This window comes from Chroicocephalus ridibundus, chromosome 8 (genome assembly GCF_963924245.1).
Source record: "Chroicocephalus ridibundus chromosome 8, bChrRid1.1, whole genome shotgun sequence".
NCBI classification, from domain to species: Eukaryota; Metazoa; Chordata; class Aves; order Charadriiformes; family Laridae; genus Chroicocephalus; species Chroicocephalus ridibundus.
In genome coordinates this window covers 17,355,140-17,369,111 of record NC_086291.1, presented here as the reverse complement: position 1 = coordinate 17,369,111, position 13,972 = coordinate 17,355,140, and the positions used below count along the sequence as shown (strand labels likewise).

At 40.4% G+C, this 13,972-nt stretch overlaps 1 long non-coding RNA gene across 1 annotated transcript; it reads right to left on the bottom strand.

The window, feature by feature from the left end:
• Positions 1-5,233: 5,233 nt before the first annotated feature.
• On the bottom strand, positions 5,234-11,283 carry LOC134519280 (uncharacterized). Its single transcript, XR_010072179.1, has 3 exons — positions 11,040-11,283; positions 6,769-6,851; positions 5,234-5,246 (listed from the first exon to the last, which is right to left on the bottom strand). It is a non-coding gene; the product is annotated as an uncharacterized LOC134519280 (long non-coding RNA).
• Between the last annotated feature and the right edge of the window lie 2,689 nt (positions 11,284-13,972).

Genomic DNA, 13,972 nt, shown 5'->3' with positions numbered 1-13,972 from the left:
TAGCACAGACAGCATTAAAATTTTAACTGCTGTCCCTTTTTTGAAATACAATTTGTTACTCTCTCACTAGCTTTTCAGAGCTGAAGGAAAAACTCAGCATATTTTTTTCCGTTTCTGGAAGAACCTGTCTTTCTTAAAATGCCAGAGCACCTCATTAGTGGAAGCCTTGGTTAGCTTGTAGATAGCTGGCAGAGGTGTTTTGTTGTGCTTGTTTCCACTTCCTTTTTCCCCGCTATTATGAGTAAGTAGAAGTAAAAGCATAGTTTTCATTGCCTTTAATGGGAGCAGAATCTGCTTTTACTTCATAGCTATTTTCCATTCTTCTCCTGGCACTACACAGAAACGTATGTGAGGTGAGACACAGCAGTGAGGTGACTTGGTGGTGAAGGTTCCAAAAGCCAACACTAAATGCAGATAACATATTTTTGACTAGTTATGCACATTTACAGGCCCTGACAGAAATTTAAGAGAAGCACTATATGGAGAAGTCATTAACTGAGATACAAACTGGGGAAATACAGGAAATATGGGGAAATCTAAAATTTAAGACCCACATTTAACATCTTTGTACTTCAAGCAAATCAGCAAATGGGGCAAGGCTGTGAAGTTCATTTATACTAGAAGAAATGAACATGAGACCTACCTGATTCCTGCATCTTCTCCTTGAATGTACCACTTTTGTTAATGGAAAGCCATGCTGCTTTTGTTGTCTTTCAGAACTGCCAGAGCCAGTTCAGGTCCTCCCCAGCTTCTGGATAAATCAGGTTCTAACTTCTACAACTGAAGAGATCCACAGAAGGTTCTCCATGGGTTTCTCACCACCAGAAATAAGTCAGGGCACAATTAGAAATTGCGATCATAACTAGTTTGTCCTGAATAGTTACGAGATTCACGTGAAGGAAAGCATCTCAGAAAACATGATTTTCAGGGTCAATTTTAGAAAGCTATATGATTTTATCTGTACATTCAACACAGAAGCAAGCATGGAGCTTGGCATTTGAAAGGTCAAATTTTAAATTGAAGCCATTGTTCAAACATCTTTCTTTGCAATGAGAAGCAGAAACAGCCTAGGTGAAGACAACCTTAGTCTGCCTCCCAGCTCCCAGTCTTGGCTCCCCTGGGCAATTCAAGAGCGGTTTCAGGGCTGGTCTACCTGTACCTGCACCCAGTAGGTGTTTGTTTCACTTCCGCGGGCATGGGCATGCCCAGGGGATGGAGTCTGTGCAGGAGGACTTCCTGACCACAGCTGGTGGGCGTTGTTGAGCTCCAGAGCCCAAGCCGTGGCCTCAGCAGCCACCAGCCAGGACACCATGCAGTGCTTTGGGGCTGGGCACCTCGAGCACCAGCCAAGCTCACAGATAGCAAGGGAGCAGAGAACAGTGACACCAGCTCATCATCAGGCCCAAGGGCTGTCAAGACCTTGCAGGCACAAAGGCAAAGGAGGGTGAAAAGGAGGTAGCTTGAGAGATGATACAACTGCTTTGCAGAGTACAGCCACAACGGGAGCTGTAATCACAGAGAAAACGGAGTGTCTGTCTGAAATGCTATTTCTGCTTTATTGTGTAAATACAGGAACTATGACTTCATGTCTCACACTTCAAGAGTCGTACTCTCGGGCTTGTTTTCTTCCATATTAGAGCTCTAAGAAATCCAAAACATGTCTCTCTATTTCAGTTCTGGCTCGAGGTTAATGTCTAGAAACAAGTAATGTAACATTTCCATCTATCTTTTCTACTCTTTTGGCGGTTTTAATTATACTAATATGCTATGACAATTTAAACAAGACACATCTCAGCTTCTGGCCTGCTCTGTAATGGTTCAGCTGCTACATGTGCTACAGCATATTTTGCTCAGACAGGCTGCTGCTGGAGGCAGGGAGGAGGCAGAATAGTGCCCTTCTGTCACGAGAGGTTTCATTGCACTGATCATTGTATATTTGACAGATTCTTTGTCAATGTCAAGTGTCTTTTGTGGTTAAGCCCAGTAAAGCTAAAACAAAAGGTCTCCTAGATATTAGATATATAGTGACATTACTGAATTCACTTGGAGGCAGTAATTTTTTGTCAGCCTATGAAAAGAAAAATGGAGCTAATGGGAAAACAAAAGGAAGATGCTGGCATGCCTTTTTAGCTATTTTTGTTTATGTCAGACATTATGATTGACATCTGGCCCAGAACACCCCTTCAACCATTGAGGCTGGTGTCATGAAACAGAACAAAGAGAAACTGCCAGCCAAGAAAACACCACAGACTCAGAAAGCACTGCTTTTTGTTTATTTTCTTTTAAGTGTTTCATTTTCAGTAATCAGTATCATTACACAAAAGTCGTTCACTCACATGCAGCCCCTACTTACTAATTGGACTTTTAAGTTTCCTTCATGTTTGCTTTCTTCCTGCCTGCTTGAATGGCACCAGAATGCTGGTTTGGTTGGATGACAGTCTGTCATAACAGTGATGTTTGAGGTTAGTGAAAACTGACGTGAAAAATACAATCCACTGGCCTTTAACTGAAACAGCAGCTCTGGTTTTTGTGGAGTTGGCAGGCAGCGTTTTTAAACCTCTTTCACAGTGAAGGCAGTTACTGCATGTTTTTCTCTGTATCAAGCAGTTCCATCATGAAGTACACTATCTATGTCTGTTGTCATATCAGGATATTGCCTTTGAAGAGCAGTTTGCTGTTTCTTGTGTGGGCACTTCTCTTGTTGACAAACCCTAAAAGGATTAAAGGAATTTTGTGGCCATTCTCCAGGGCCAGGCCAATTACAAAGCTTTAAAATTCGTTTAAGAGCGATTTTTGGGAAGTATCATCCTGCAGACACACAACACCAAAGAGTCTTTGTCACCAGCGTTCTGCAAGTGCTGTAGAATTTCAGAAACTTGGTCAAAATTACATATCAACAGAAGGAAATTATTCCTTAAATTTCTAACTTCACCTTTAAAGCATGATGCTGAACATAACAATAACAAAAGAAGACTTTTCACAAGACCAGAGCAAGACAGTCCATCAGCCACTTCCCTCCATACAGTTATATGCTGAAACCATATCAGGACTTTTACCTTACCGAAAAGGATCTTAATCACTTAAAAAAATTCTAAGAAAGTTGGCCCTTGAATGCATCACATGCGCTGGAGCTAAACATGCTTGCACCTTTTTAATAGGGTACCTTTCAGTATTGAACGCTGGAGCATATTCTCCTGTAGAAGCACACATTTAACTCCCCTCAGCATTAATAGCAGATATGCTCACACGTCGAGTGGAGAATTTCTCTTTGTCTCTTTGCACAGTGCTCTAAAAAGAACTTTGAAGAAATTGAGGAAAACAGAGAGAACAGTATATTAATTTTAAGGAGATGAAAGCAGTACATGTCATTCCTAAATTTCATGGAAAATGCACCGTTAGTAACAAAGATGAGTAGAAAATTTCAAAATCATTTTGAGCAGCATTAAAATCAGTCTTCCCTGATTTTCTGTTTTCCCCTTCTTTTCAAAGCACATACATTAAACTCATTTTATGCTTATAATGTATATAATGATTCTAGACAACATAAGAAGGACACTGAGATTCTTCCTATTTCAACATATAAAGTGGCAAGCCAATTTAAGCAGCTTAAACCATTGCTAAAGAAGATGTATCAAAAATTGCCTGTGATCATTACAAATAACAGCCTGAAATGTTCACAAGAAGCTGTTTGCTTATCATATTTTCATTAAAACATCTTTTCACCTGCTTTGCTTTTCCTATGCCTGTAACCTGCATTGTAATCAGTCTTATTAACTGAGAACATAAATATGATTTATTATGGTCTGATAATGGAAGCTGCATGGACCAAGAGAAGGGATATATTGTCCTTTGATAAAATGGCTCTTTTCTCTCAAATAGAGCTCTATCATGAGAGCATGCAGAATGTAGTGAGTGATTATTTCCTGAGGGTGAATGATGGCAGAACCCTACAGAAAATCTTCTTGTTGGCCATGACAGCCTCCGAGTGTCCCCAAATCTCACTGAGTTTGACAACCTGCAGACACTTTTGATGAACTGTATTCTTCTGTCAGAGACAGCCTGTCTGGGAGGAGAAAAGGGAACCTTTATCGTCTGATCTGCTATTATTGTCTTGATCTTTTATAAGCAATCTCTAATGCACATGAATATAATATCCTTTCACACAAGTGCCAAACATAATAGAAATGTAGTTAAAGGACCCTTTTCCCGGTTATGTAAATGTCCTAATACCATAATTAGAAAAGATGGTTTGTGAATGATAGCAGTAAGGAAAGGGTAATCAAAATGTTTTAACATTATCTTTCTGTTTTAAAGACCAAAATCTGTGATAAATAGCATTTATGGTAGATATGGGGAACCAGCTTGTACTGAAGCTTTTACCTAAAAGAGAATAGTTTTGAGCGTAAAACTGGTGTTATATTTTCATAAAACACATAAATGGCAGCTGGTCTTAAGCCAGGAATGATTACTGGCAGATATGACTTAAAGAAAATGAGTATTCCACTCAAAATCCCTCCATGGCTTTTACAGAAAGAACAAAGCGTTATTATTAAGTAGTGTATTTGGACAAAGGGGTGTTCAAGACCAACTAAAGTTCGCCAACAGATCTCTCTTTTATCTACGTCCAGAAGAACAAGCATAACAAAATCTTTTTCAATTAACAGCTGTACACATTAGCAAAACACCCGTCTTTCTCAGCTCAGGCAGTCTGGCTTATTTATCACAAAAAATGAAATGTTTGGGGGGAAGGTTTCCAAGTTGCCCAGTAAAAGCAAGACACTTGATTTTTCATTAACCTTTTGACATCTGGAGCTGGGATGTCCCAGTATTAACTACTAATGATCTTTTGCATTACCAGTTGGTGTTGAGAGAAATCCCAATTGTCAGAGTCAAAAGGTTAATCAGCAATTTCACACCGGTGATGTGGTCAGAGTTCGCATGTTACTGCCTGAACAGGAGGAAGAAGAAAACAAAGTAATTAACAGAAAACTATGTCCCAACATTGTTAAATCTCTCTTGTATTTTTTTTTTTTGTTGGAAAATATTTCATGATATATTTACTATGTATTCTGACTTTTTAGAGGACTTTGCAAAACTTTGCTGAGAAGGCCAGGTCCAAATATGGGACCAACTTGTTTGGTTTATTCTATTTTTCATGAGAGAGAAAAAAAAAAAAAAGACATTTTACTCACCCACCAATGTTCAGTCCAGGCCAGCCAGAGGGAAAAGTCTTCCACGTCTGTTACCTATGGGGATTTAAAAAAAACTAACTAACTGGGACTAAATCAGGCTAAGAGTTGTGTCTCGTCTCCTGGAGGTGAAGACACCTGAATGCCCATTCATTCAGGGTGAATTTCGTAGTGCAGATGCTGTATCAGGGATAAAACACATTGAATAGGAAAAAACTGAGCGTAGACTTTTCCCTCCTGCCCCCTTCTGCCTTGGTTGTAGAAAATAAGTCAACGGCAGCATTGCCTTTAACAAATATGGACAGCAATATTATTTCATGTGAAACTACTCATATAAACAGCCATGCCAGTACCTCAGCTGGTATCCTTCAACCAGAAATAGCCATAGCATAATTTGACTTGTGGCTCAAGAATTCTCCTAGCTGTAGCAAAACCAGATTTATTTTCCAAAAGAAAATAAAAAATATTTCTGAAAACATTACGGTTTGGCATTTGCTACTAATAACAATGTTCACACAAAATGACTTCTCATTTGCCCTGGCAATATTGGAAATTGTTTATTTTGTGTTTAGCTCTGATCAAAAGCCTTCTGATGTCACCATATGGATCAGGCTAGTTGTTTTATGTTTTTGAGACATTCTACCTTTTTCCTATGGCTAAGGCAAATCAGTAGTGAATCTTGCCCTAAACAACATCCTTCATCCAGGATCTTATCTGCATCACATAGTTCCTCTCGTCACTTTCTCCAGTTCCAAAAAAATCTACGACTAAAACCTTTCTTCTCTTGATTGCTTCAGTTTTAACGGGTAAAGGATTTTACCCTGAAATGTTCTGAAAAAAATTATCAATCTTTCCAAGTGCCCTATTACTTAGTCCACCAATTAGCTGACTATGGAGCCTGAGTGTCCTTGTACATCTTCCCAGTCCCCATCTGTATACTTGGCTGCATATGTTTATGCAATTAGAAATGGTGAAAATCTAATAAAATTAGGACAAACCTGAGTGAGCCATAATTCTGTTTAATCTCTCAAACTGGATTGCTGAAGGCTTGCTGAATTCCCTAAACCTCTCTCAGGTGCCAATGAATGAGTCAATATCATACCAAATATCTCACAGCATAGCAGACGTAAATTGTACTTCCAGAATCTCATACACCCTCAAATAATGAATATAATGGCTCTAAAGTAAGGTCAGGAAAAAAACACAGTTTACTGTAGTTAGCAGCATCGTACTTGGTAGCCCAGAATGGAAAAATGGAGACTACATGGCAGATTTGCCTTGGGAAGGAGTGGTCACTTTAAAGGCTTGTGCCTTCCTATGGCAGTAATAGAGCAACCCAAGCCGCTTGCTTTCAAGGGAGGACCACTGATATTATCACACTGGTCTTTGCTAGATCCCCTAGGAGGAAACGAAAAACTCAACAAGATGGGAGAATGAAACTTTCTTTCATCTCAATGTGACACCTCTCCAGACTTGTCTTTTAAAAGCCTGTTTTACACTTTGTTTTGTACTGCAATGGTAACCGGTGGTTTGCATAGGAATAATCATCAGTCTGGAATAATCCCAGACCACTCCATACCTGTGTCTTCTCATCACCCATCATCCAAGAGAAGCCAGGAAAGGAAGTGAAGAATGATTTTGGCTGAAATTAGGGGTAATTTTCTGTGAAAGGGAGAACAGAATTATTTAGGTTTGAAGCACAGTAGAGCAATTAATAAATCTGTTCTTGGAAGAAAGTCCCCAAGATCTTTTATATCAAGTTGTGAGGGCTTTGGTGTTGCATCTAAGCCAAACTATGTATTTGTTGCAGAATGGGTCTCTTCAGCTTGAGAAATAAGATATAAGGGTTGTGGCCTTGGGTCCATAGCTCAGAAGAAAATGTTATCTTCAGATCAACCAGTTCCTTTTCTTTCCCCACCCCCGGCATGTTCATCTTCCTCATAGAATTCACCTCCAAGTATGTGCCTTGTTTACTCTGTGAGATCTTACAGAATTTCAGCCAGGAGGTGGCCAGGCCAGAAGCAGGTCTCCCATAATCACACAACTGAGGTACTTCTCCCACTCATACCTTTGGGATGCTGAGGTTGTAGAAAGTAAGAGCTGGAAGGGATAATAAAAAGTCCAATACCTGACAGTATTTCCCAGATTTTTGACTACTCTGTCATTGAAAACCTCCGGTGATGGAGACTTCATCACCACTGTAGTCAATTATCCCAACTGATAACTGTCCTTTCCTAAGTGACAAATACAGTCTAACAGTGAGAGAGACTGATTGCTTTCTTAGACATTGTATGTTTTGCTGAAATACAACTTAAATGTATGCCTTTCACCTTGTTTCTTCTCCATTTATTTCTCTCTGTTATCTCTCCTTCACCATTTTTTTACTTTGTCTTTCTCCCTACTACCTTACTATTTTTTCGCTAAGTCAGTCCTCTCCCCTCCTTTTTTTTTTGTCTTTTGAGCTATGTGCTTTTTGACACCCTTGTATTTTTTCTCTTCTTTATGTCTTTCCAAAAACATGAAAAACAGATTCTCATGTGCCAGTGGCCTCGCTACAGAGACCCATCAATTGTCATCTCCCCAGAGGAGAGCCAAAATGCCACATTTTCATTCATTGCATCAAAATCACATTTCTTAAACAATAAGAAATTATACATATGTATTCAAATTCAGGTCTAAAGGTGATGTTCTTAGCTCTGATTGAAAAGCGTAGCCAGCTATGGGAAGCACACAATCTGCGCTGAATATGCACATGCAGGGGTAGGCATTACATAGCCTCAAAAAAAAAAAAAGAAATCAAAACTCCTGACAGTCATGTTAACAGATATCTGCTTCCTGCTGACTGTTAGAGTATTTCATGTACAAGATTAGTTATAACACAGGCCTGGACCTACAGGTTCAAGAACACCAGATTAAGTGACTTCTTGTCTCAAATTTATGCCAGGGAAAGTACCATCAAAAAGAGTTAAGGTGGACCATCACCATAGGCAGAGAATTGTTTTACTTTTGTCCTCTCAAGCCAGGCCCATTGCATTATTTTAATGTACATGTAATATGTAAGTACGGTAGTGTCCCTGTGGCACTCCAGGCTGCTTGGCCTAACAGGTATTTGGGGACGTCAAGATAAACTCCAAAATTCAGTGCACCTCAAACACCAGTGTTTCTTAAAAACAACTGTTTCAACTTATTCTTTCAATTTTTGACAGAAAGTTATCTAAGAGGCGGCTACCCCTGCCATGGCAGGAAGCAGTATGATAAATAAAGGGGAGGACTAAGTAAAGCTTACTCCACACTTAAAAGTAGAAAAGTGTTTTTTTTTCCAGCACATCTGTTTCACGGCACATTGTTGCTGCAATATGCATTTTTTGAACTGCAGTATTTTCCTATCTGTTTTGACCAGGGGCCTGTGCTTGAAAGGGCTGACTGCAGTGGTCTAAAGCAAAACTGTTGCAGGCATCTGATAAAGGAGCTGTTGGCGTTAGCACTGAGGATCCACAGCAACAAGATGTCAGACTGTACTTTTCCACAGAAGGGCCGAACATAAAGCAGGGAAACTAAACTTGGTCTTGGGAGGCAGAGGTTCTTTGTCCCCCGCATGATCTCAGGCAACATGTTTCCTCCCTCCAAGCCTCAATTTTTCCCTGAAATAGGGACTGACAGCTTCCTGTCTTCTCTCTCTGGACTCGTGGCTTTTTTGGCTAGTGGCTGTTCCTGATTATGAGTAGGTCTGATGACTGTGAGTCTGACCTCCAGGAGGCCTCTGGACACTTCTATATTATATTTGATAATGAAGCCTCCTGTCTTATCCAATCAAGACAAAAAAACTAAGTCAGACCAGAGGAAACTGGCTCAGCACAAAATGGCAGCCTCAGTGGAGTAAAGTCAGAGCCATTAGCTATTGACTACTATAGAAATACTGAAACTGCATCAGGGATTTCTTTTTGTAATTGCTATTTAGGGATTTAAATGAGATTTTTGAAAAGAAAGAAAGACAGAATGTTTAGTCTACAATCACTCTTTGCTGCCAATACAGGCTATCATATAAATTACTTAGACACTTTTAAAAATACATTATTTACTCAATAACCCATAATGGGTCCAGAGCTCCTTTTACACGCTATTATAGAAGTACATAATTGCTGAATTTTCAAATGGATATTTCTTCTAGGCAATAGTCTGTAATGGCTTCTTCAAAGCTCTTAGGCTTTTATCATATGAAGGCCTAAGTAGAAAATGTTTAGTTCACTGATCATTGACCTAATAGAGAGCAACAGCTTCTCTGGAACAACTCTTGTCTGCTAGGGCAGATGATGTATGGGTGACATTTTAAAAAATTCTTGGAAGTATGTGCTAGGGAAAAATTACTGTTCATGTGCAAAGCAAATACTGCTGATGAGATCCTCAGAGTTCCTTTGTTTGGTTCTGCTTGGTTTAGTTTTTTAGTTTCTGTGCGAACTCAAGATCAAAAGAAAAGTGAGGTTTGTGTATGAAATAAGGACTCGGTCTGAGACTCATTCGGATCAATAAAAGACATTTCCATGTTGTCAGAGGTCATTCAGCTCAATTAAAAATTGTCCCAAATGAAAATGCAGGTATTTGGTACACATTACAATGTAAGAAGTTAAATTCTGAAATCAGGGAAGTAAGGGATGCTGCAGTGGGGTAAATCACATTTCTTAAAAATCATACTGAACAGAGAGAAACCCACAGGTCTATCCTGAGCATGATCCAGAAAGGAAAAAGGCAACTTGACACATTTCCAGCACTATTGCTATGAATCTCACAATTATTGAGTTGCTGTTCTCTACTTACATTTAGCTTTGAAGTTTGCTGCTTCCATTTCAGACACAAAGAAAGGTTCAGACTCCTAAAAGCTTCGTGTAAGAAAACATTTTTTTTCTCCCTGCAAACTTTGGGTAGTAAAGCCCAAGGAGGCACTATTGCCAAATGAATGGCAACTGGGTCTAATTGCAGGACCAGAGAGGGTGGATGTGAGCTGGGGGCAGAGTCAGGCTGAGATCCTCAGAGGGGCGGAAGGACACCTCCATCTCTGAGCGTGATGGGACAGAGGAGAGGTCCTTGCTGGGTGGAACAGCTCCCTCACGGGCTTGGGGCTGGTGGCAACAGAAAGTCCAGCTCACCAAAGGAGGCTACCGAACAGCCAGCTCAGGAGCTGGATGTGATCTTAACAGCTTGTGCCATCAAGCCAAACCAACTATCCCCAGCACAGCGCTAGTTTCTATGCGACCTGACACAAGAAGCTCTCCCATTCCTTTTATTGGAGGATTTATCCAGCCTAGTAAGGCTGCCTGGGACTCCTAGTATTCTGGCATGATTAACAGAAAAAAATACAGTTGCTGGCAATTCTAATAGTTCCTTCTGTTTGATGCATCTGATCGAAGAGAAACTGAAATCACAGACCAATATGCAACCAGGCTGCACCAGTTAGCCTCATCATGCAAATGAGGCACACTTGCAGGCGAACTTATTAGAGATCAAATAGTTTTAGGCACCACGGATAATGAAGGCAGAGCGCTTATGTTGCAACAGTCAGAGCTGGAATTTAATCACGTTGTTGATATCTACTGCAGCAGCGAACAAACACAGAAACAGCCACAAAAATCAAACTGTTAGAATGAAAGGAAGGTATAAACCAGACAAATAATAGTAATAAAAAAAGTCTCAAACCAAGAAACTTAGTGTTTTCAAGAAGGAATAATCTTGCTAATTAGATCTGGAAAGACTTTGAGCCCTGCTTCTTTCAGCTGAGCAGCTGGAAAAGTGAGGGTTGCAAGAAGCAGCTGATGGGGTGTCACTGTCCATTCCAAGAGAGAAATGGCTTCTACATACCTGTGGGGGTGGACCTGCAAATGGAGAGGGGAACTCCCTGCAGGACAATGCTTGGGAATCAACCACGAGGTGAAACATAGGACACACTGGGAAGCAGCATCTCCTAGGAAAGAAAGAAAAAGAGAAACAGCCTCCCGGAATGGAAGTTATAACAGAAGTTACACAAGTGACAGGCTGGATTAACAATCTGGTAGACATTAAGAATAAATAAATTCTGCAGAGGCATTAGCCCCTTCTGTCTCAATAAACCCCTCACATGCTCCCACCATCCTTCATGCAAACACCTGGGGACACACAGTAGACCCACAAAGGTTTTCTTGTTTTAGGGAGCAAAGATGAGATCCAGCAGGTGAAAGCTGCAAAATGGAAACATTTGGATTCCTTTTGGCAGACAGAAATGGCTAAAAATACCGTCTGGCATTTCTTCTGTTACCAGTTGGTAGTAGAAGAGTTCCAAAGATGTCAACAGGAAGCCCTAGAGGTTAGAGGGAATGATGTAACCGCATGTGACATAATGCTTGGTGTAGAGATTTCCTGGAATTGATTAGTGCCATTCATGATAACAGCAGCCAGCGAGAGTGTGAGGACTGGGTGAAGGCCCAGGCAGCATTCAGGCATTGGATATTTTTCTTTCCCTTTTAACACGATGTCTGGTCTCATTGTTTCAGATGCATAATACAATAACTGTGTGGTATTCCCATGCTGCTTTGTTTGGGAAGGCTTTGAAGCAGTACACGCACCAGCAACACGCAGCTACTCCCACGCAGAAGGTCGCAGAGACAACTGCAGAGGTGGAAGGACAATGAACGCTCCGAGCTCCTACTTCCTCTAGAATACCCTCCCCTCCATTACTCGCTTATTCCTTGAAGTATAAGATGCAGTCAGGTCATCCTCCTCAGTATATTGTTTTACGCCTAGTCTATATACAAAAGCTATGAAGTGCCATCTATATTTAACAGGAGGCCTCTGATCTATGTGAGTGGGTGGAAATTGATAGCGAGTGACATGGACGCTGACAATGGTACACAAACTCCACAGCACTCTTAAAACTTTTAATTGCATTTTAAAGTAATGTAACAAGGCAATGTTTAATGAGTACTTTGTTTAAGAAATTCTGACTTTATAAGCTAATTAAAGAGAAGGAAGGGTTACTGCACTAGGGCAAGAAATCCAGGCTGCTGAACGTCTATAATACAGCAATGTGTAGTTCAGATTCAATTGGCAGCCTTGCAAACCTCCAGCCGGCCAGCATGAAGGATTTTTTTTTTTTTGACTGGCAAATAAATTATTATTATTATTATCGTCATGATTATGTTAATAGAAAAAAGTAACGGATAGGCAAGTACTTTTTTGCCAGAGCTGGTAAATTTTCATGACACTTTTTGCAAAGCTGTCATATGTCTGGGTTAGATGAAACTGGAAGGCTTTATGTGCATAGCATTTAACTTTAAACATTCTTCATGGAAACTTACACGGCACATAATTTACATATTCAATACCAGTGACAATTTACTTCTCCCATCTGAACAGGGCTTTCAACTATGCCACTTGAACTAAATTAATAAACAGTAATTAGAGAATGTTGTGCGAGCGAGCTGTTGATGTTGAGAAGATTCTAATCAACACCTTCTTTTAAGGGCCAATTAAAGCTGAATGTATGCAATATAAACATCTTCTTCTATTTAGACATGAACTGGCGAACAAGGTAAAAAATAAAAATCAGAACAATTACAGCAGGTTAGAGATGATCTAATGGAATGATGAATCTTCATTAATCGTGAAAGCAGCAGTAATTTCTAAAAACCACTGGCCACCTTCCATGGTGAAGCACTAACAACTTGTGCAAGTTAATTCTGACTAGGATAAACCTTCATGCTTTCATTGACAGGCTTTTCTCTGAAAGCAGCTCTGCATCTGCCTCCAATTTCCACTGCAGTGTTCACCTGTCTGTACGACAGCCCCGCACCTAAAGTGAGTCCAGAGCTGCAGTAGAAAGAAGACTTCCCTGAGGGGAGGCAGTAAAGGTGAATGTACCCATCCCATTAATGCTGCCTCCTAGCAGAGTGAGAGGCTCCCCAGCAGGCAATCCGAGGAAGCATTTGCACAGCACAGCCCCCACCGACGCTGCTGGTGGGAATACAAATACAAGGAATGGGCCTGAACGAGGGGTAAAGCTGCCCCAAATTCTCACATCTATTATAGGGGTGCAGGGGCAGAGCAGCTAACGAACTTGTACCTGTTGCCCGTGTGTACTCCTCCACCCCACTGGAAAAATAAGGTGGTTTATTCTTGAAAGGTGAATTTAAGACAACCCTTGTTTCCAGAATTCCTGAAGGACAGAGGAAAGGCCGTCTTTGATTTAAACAGAGATGATCCTTAGTGTACCAAAGGGAGCCTGCAGTAGCAACACAGACTTGTGTATCACCATTATGAACTGTCAGTAAGTTAAAAATGAGCATAACTTCATCCAAACCACAGCTCACTGCTTCCTAAAGCACATCTAAAAAAAAAAATAATTATCTAAGCTGGTGCAGTGAAGCACATGCAAAATTTGTCCTCCAAGTTAGAAGTTACAACAGGCTAATAAAGGTAAGGGAAACATCTGTTCCAATACTGCACCGGTATCATTTGGAGAAAATGACTGCATCACTTACGGCCGTTTGGTATCCAGAAATACTGCCACAGTAATAGGATGTTGTCACCTCAGGCTGTACTGAAATCTACAGGAATTTTACTTGTTTAAGAATTATAGGATTAGGCACATGATCAGTGTTTCTTCCCTTTGAAAATAAACATTTCCACTTACCACTTCTATAATGGTGTGAGATCATTATCTTGTGACAGTATTTGGTTCCACTGGCATTATCTCCTAATTAGCTATTTAAAAATATATGTAAGAGCGTGGAGGTGGCAAGTGGACTTGTACACCTGAC